General features: G+C 34.9%; 1 long non-coding RNA gene across 1 annotated transcript; it reads right to left on the bottom strand.

Annotated features, from left to right (window-relative positions):
• Positions 1–825: 825 nt before the first annotated feature.
• LOC126727510 (uncharacterized) lies at positions 826–3,198 on the bottom strand. Its single transcript, XR_007656256.1, has 4 exons — positions 2,735–3,198; positions 1,848–1,969; positions 1,331–1,452; positions 826–1,233 (listed from the first exon to the last, which is right to left on the bottom strand). It is a non-coding gene; the product is annotated as an uncharacterized LOC126727510 (long non-coding RNA).
• Between the last annotated feature and the right edge of the window lie 2,853 nt (positions 3,199–6,051).

Genomic DNA, 6,051 nt, shown 5'->3' with positions numbered 1-6,051 from the left:
CAAAACTGCAGGCTATTACATAATAATGTATCAATTAGGAGTCTTTTTTTTGTTGAGTGTTCTCGCTTTTAACAATTGCTTTCAAGCATATCTTGGAGGCCTTACTTTTTCTCCCTAGTTGTCCATGAGATTAATAGGATTTATATTTCATGTAAGAATTTTTTTTTCAAAGAATGAACTAATTTGGTTTTCCATATTTGTTTGGCTCATTGTCATAGTTTTTGTGCAACATAAGTAAATTTTTGGTTTTGATCTTTCAGGATGATGCAAAGAAACTTGACAGAAATGCTAAGAATCGCAACAACGCATGATCTGCTTAGTGTGTGTTTTTAGGATGATGCCTAGAGGATGCAAGATGTTTTCTGGATGCAGAAGCCTTATCCCAGTTGCTATCAAAACCCAAAGCAATAAGAACGAAAGCTCTACCCAGAGCAACAACTATTGGCACTTCAAAAGGCTTATTCTAGGATTCTAGACTCAGTTGTGGCTATCTCAGGCTCTTCTGCATTTTGCTAAAGAATTTACAATGCAAATTTTTACTTTTTTAAAGATCTTTATATGATGTTCAATGACAATTAGTTTAGTTTTTGAAATAAAAAAAAAAGCATCATCCCTGCATCATTCATTTTTGGTCTCACAATGGTATAATCTTTTTTTATTTTTGGTTGCAAATACGCGGTTATATGTAACTCCAAATAACGATGCTCATCCAATTATCAGAAAATCAAAGTTCTCTTCACCACACGCCAACCATATCTGCTAGAACCTGAACTTAAATAGAGTAATATTTTGTCTAGATTAAATAGAAACATGAGAGAGATCCAATTATAAAGATGAAATGTTTAAAACTGCAATTTATATACTTTGGAAACACTAACTTTCTATTAGTTCCCTATCAGGAGGGTATCACCCCTTAAAAAAATAGTCATTTACAACCAATGCCCCTTTTCCATCCACTATGATGATATAAACAAGCAGAGCTGGAAAAAGGAACTATATACAATTGTTGAATAGATAGAGGAGTCGGATGTCACGAAAAAATTTCCCCTTCTTCCCCATCAAAATCAAGTCCCTCTTCATTGTCATCGTCGTCTTTGATAAATAACCCTAACTGTTCTAATTGGGTTCGACTTAAAGATCCATGGAGCAGAGAGATGATGTTGAACAGCCAAATAACATCTCAAGTTCTTTTTGGGTCACCATATTCTCCTCAAAATCAACAGTTTTTTCCATCTTCAGGGAGAGAAACATCAGAAAGAAGTCCCAGATAATCGAGTAAATCAAAGTCTATATGTTAAAATTGTAGAAAATAATTAAGACAAAAATAAACCTTCTGCAAGGCAACTCGAGCAGCTTCCCTTTCTCTCTCCCGCTGCTGCTTACACTCAGCCTCTTCCTTCCTTCGTAAGGCAGCTTCAGCGTCTCTAATTTGGGCTTCAATCCTAGCCGTCTCTGCAAGTAAAAATCCATAATATTACATATAGTCCCATTTGCAAGCCCCAACATAATTTGTTACTTCAATAAGCCCCTTTACACCATCCACGCCAAATTACATAAAATCAACCATTCGGATAAAGAACAGTGGCATGCTGAGAACCACATCATTGTTCTAACCTGAACTTCAAAGAAATATTGCATCCTTCATAATATATAAAATGCATCTAGCATGTGCATTACTCAGTAAACATACTGCCCTCAGAATTATAAGGTTAAACTCCTCATGATCCTTAAAAACAGATATACCATGGCACACTTGATTTTTTGTTCATAAGGCTAGTATGATATACTTAAAACTACGAATCTGGAATATTTATACGACTCTAGCTAAAACATATAGTATATCTTACATGGTCAAGAAGTGTCTTATGTTGGCCTTTCAGAATAGTTCCTGCAAAGCGGCTCTTCAACAGTGCTGCACGGAGACCTTTCTTTGGTGACAACTGTACAGCAAAATCCGGAGCACTCGATCCTATAACAAACAAACAGGGAAGAAGCACAGTTACTGGCTGTTAATGTGCCAAGTCAAATGGCAACAAGTAACACTTACTCCCAAAACAACAACTAAGCCTTAGTCCCAAAACCTCCCCCTTCAGGAAGTGTTACTAAAAAAGAAAAGGAAAAAACGTATACCAGATAAGTTGATGCAATGATCATGAGCACCAAATACATCACCAGTGCCTTACAAATGCCAGGCCTTAAGAAATGCTATTCCTGTGGGAATTCTTACATCACCAGTGCCTTACAAATGAGAATAGGTGCGGTTGGGGGATAAGAAGTTGTTACATAAGCCACACCAGGCAATTACTTAATTGCTTCAATAGTCAACAATTATAATAGAATAAGTTTTGCATATTATGTGATAAGAGGATCTCGGTCTCCAACAGAAGAGGATCAGAGATTCAAAGTACACTGTAAAATATGTGATTCAAAATTACAATTTCTTTGCCACTCTTTTCCTCACTTTTGTAGAGACTAAACAAAGGGTGTAAAAGAAAGATACTAAAGTTCTACGCCTAAACTCAGTTTGCTCAGTCATAAGTTCTAAATAGCCACAACAGTCTGCAAACTGTATTTACCTCTAATCCACATGCACATTTCAAAATAACCATATCATTCCCGATTCTACAGACGTAGTTTTGACAGATTAAAGTTTAAAAAAAAAACAGAGAAAGACCAAAAACAAACAAACTGCCAACAACTTTAAAGAGTTAGAAGATAACAGTAAAGAATTTACCTCCCCTTGCTCACCATTTTTTTTCTTTTTCAAGAAGGGCGTCAACTAGAACCTTGAGCGAATCACTTTCAAAGAAGTACCACCCATCATTTCCAAAAGCCTGACGTAAAATACACCTTATTTATGGCAAAAAGATGGGCTGGATCCCATGAATGTCCTTGCTTTAGCAAAAACAAAAAACAAATAAATCAAAACCCACTTTCAGGAGCCCTTTCACAGTTTCTCTAACCAATTGATCACAAAACCCAAACTGACCGAATACATCAATTGAACAAGCCAATTTCATCAATTTAACCCAATTTGACAAAATCCCCAATTCGGATCAATTTCAAACCCTAGAATTTCCAATTTTTCAAAAACCATAAAATTGATCAAATTAACTAACAAGGATCATTAATATAACAATATAGAGACATAACCTAATGATCAATTTCAGAAAACATGGCTTGAAACATCAAAAACCCCAATCATGAATAGTTCTGAAAATACCCAATGCAATGCATGAAAACGTGAAATAAAATGCAAAAGGAAGGGCAAAAAGGACTTATCGGCCTTAGAAGACAAAAACCTTGCAAAAATTTCGGAAGAAAACGACAAAACAAATAGACAGAGACTTTAACAAAACAATTTTAAAAGAATTCGATCGATCGAAATAGATAGAGGCTCTTTCTAACAAATTTAAAAATTTTCAATTGATCGAAAAATAGAATGGATCGATCGAAATGGGCAGAGGCTCACTAAATTTGAGGAAAAACACAGTTTTTTGAAAAACATTTAGAATCAACTCAAAGCATTGAAATTTAAGAACAAAATGCATGAGTATGTGATGATGTGATTTTCAAAAACAAGAATTTTAAGCCCAAATTCCCCAAAAACAAAATTTCTTGCATTCTCCATAAATTTTCAAGCAACAAATTAATTTTGCACAAAATTCAAAGTATTTGCAAAACTCGGTTGGTCAGACCATAAACACACACAATAACATGTACAAAGTTTAGCAAAGAGTAACTCGTGTAGTGTGTACAACTAGCAAAAACTTGAGATACATGTGAGATGATATGTGAATAGCAATCAATCACAAAGTCTACAAAATTCATCACAAAGAATTTAAAAGAGACTATCACCTAAAGAGTTACATCATATAACTCTCACATCTCCTAGATCATAAGCTTGCAATCATGTAAGTTTCTTGAATTTATGCCTCATAATATACATACCAATTTTAAGTCATGTGAGTTTGGCATCATGCCTAATAGTACACACCAATTTTAAGTATTAAGCAATTTAAACCGAGACTTCACCTTATGTTCTTTTTGTGCATGTGCTTCACTTTCTCGAGCACAAAATCTTATGATACGCACTAAGGTGTTCATGATTGGCTAGTGAACAGTGGTGAGATGGTTATTTATGCCTTTCTCTAAAAGTTCAAGTCCAACATTCAAAAACATGTGACTTCAAGATTAAGACAGAGTAATAAAAAAACCATAAACATCTTTCCCACACAACATGCACTACAAAGTTTCAACTAGTAAAGTGCAACAAGTAAGCTCATCAAAGTTAAACAAGGTACAAACGACATGTTATGTGAAAATAAATTGACCAACCTTGTTCTCAAAAATCAAGAAGAATAGTACAAAACAAAATTTGCTTCCTTTTTCTTCCTTTTTTATTTTTTTATTTTTTTTATTTAAAAAAAAAAAACTAGAATGAAATGTATGAATGTTATGCAATGCAAATCCTAGAAAACAAAAAACAAAACAAAACTAAAGAACAATGGTCACAAAGGGTAGAGTAATGAAGCACAAGGACCATGTCAGAAAGACTCAGTTAGTTCGAGTCTTTTGCATCCAAAACCTTTTAGATGCACCATGAGCATTGGAGTTCTTATTCACATGGGAATGATTATCAACTCCAGGATTGGAAGAGAGGTTTAAAGTCTTTACCAATTCACCAATGAGTACCATAGGATCTTGTGCTTGAGGCACAGGTACTTTTGATTTGTTTGCTCTCTTTGTAGCTTGCAGCTTGTAACAGTTTGGATGAAGGTGTCTAGACTTTCCACAAAAGTGACAAATCCATGCAGGCTTATCATGTGTCTTGTCCTTAGATAGGGTAGGCTTCTTAGACTTAGACTTTTCAGATCAATCCTAATCTTCCTAGATGATGAAACTTCTATGGGTTTGACAACCTCAATCATAGGGGGTTTGATAGTTTCATTCACTATCTCACTCACAGAAGGTTCAGAAAAAGATGAAGGAACAAACTTTGTGGAATGGGGAGTAGATACAGAGATGCTTTCAACATAACCTAATCCAATTTTGTCAGAAGAAGACTTTTGACACTAAGCATTTGATCAAGTTTAGAACTAGCAGATTTAGCAACAGATAAATCAAATTCCAAAGATTTAACTTTATCAAGCAAAAGCATATTCTCAGTTTTCACATTATTCAAAAGTTCATTAGCATCAAACAGTTTAACAAGCAAATTCTTATTATCAAGGTTAAGAGATTCAATTTTCTTTAGGCCAAGTTCAACATTCATAGCATCCTTTGCAGCAACTTTGCAAAGTTTATTATAGGCCTCTTGAAGATCTGCATCTTCATAGAGTTCCTCATCAGAAGGGTTCTCTTCAACAGATATGCTCTCATCGACTACAGCAGTAGCGGTGAAAGTAATGAAATTTCCATCCTCATCACAATCAAACTCATTATTAGAAACTTCACCATCACTAAGGGTTACAACCATAGCCTTACCCTTAGACTTCAAATAGGTAGGACATTCAGATTTCATGTGTCCATACCCTTGACATCCAAAACACTGAGAGCCCAAATAATTATTGGAAGATTGACCTACTTTTTCTCTAGGTTTATCATTATTGTTAACCTTAGTGGGATCATGCTTCCTAAAGTTTCTAGGTTCAGCAGTGTTTGTGCCTCTTGCCTTTCTGTTACTATTCCTGAGAAAGTTTCTAAAATTCTTGGCAAGGTAAGCAATCTCTGTAGCAGAGAGCTCATCATCAAATCCACCACCTTCAACATCATCAACTGACTTAAGAGCCATTAATTTGGATTTGGTAGTTTTGGGTAGATCTAACTCATAAGATTGAAGAGATCCTACAAGTTCATCAACAGGGATGGAGTCCACATCCTTGCTTTCAGTAATGACAGTCACCTTGAGTTTAAAGTCTTCAGTTAAAGATCTAAGAATCTTCCTAATAATTTTAGGTTGATCATAGATTTCACTCAAGTTAAAAGCAGAATTAACAATATCATTCAATTTAGCATAGAATTCATCAAAAGATTCATCATCAGACATCC

Source organism: Quercus robur, chromosome 5 (assembly GCF_932294415.1).
Source record: "Quercus robur chromosome 5, dhQueRobu3.1, whole genome shotgun sequence".
NCBI lineage: Eukaryota > Viridiplantae > Streptophyta > Magnoliopsida > Fagales > Fagaceae > Quercus > Quercus robur.
This window is presented reverse-complemented; position numbering and strand designations above follow the sequence as displayed.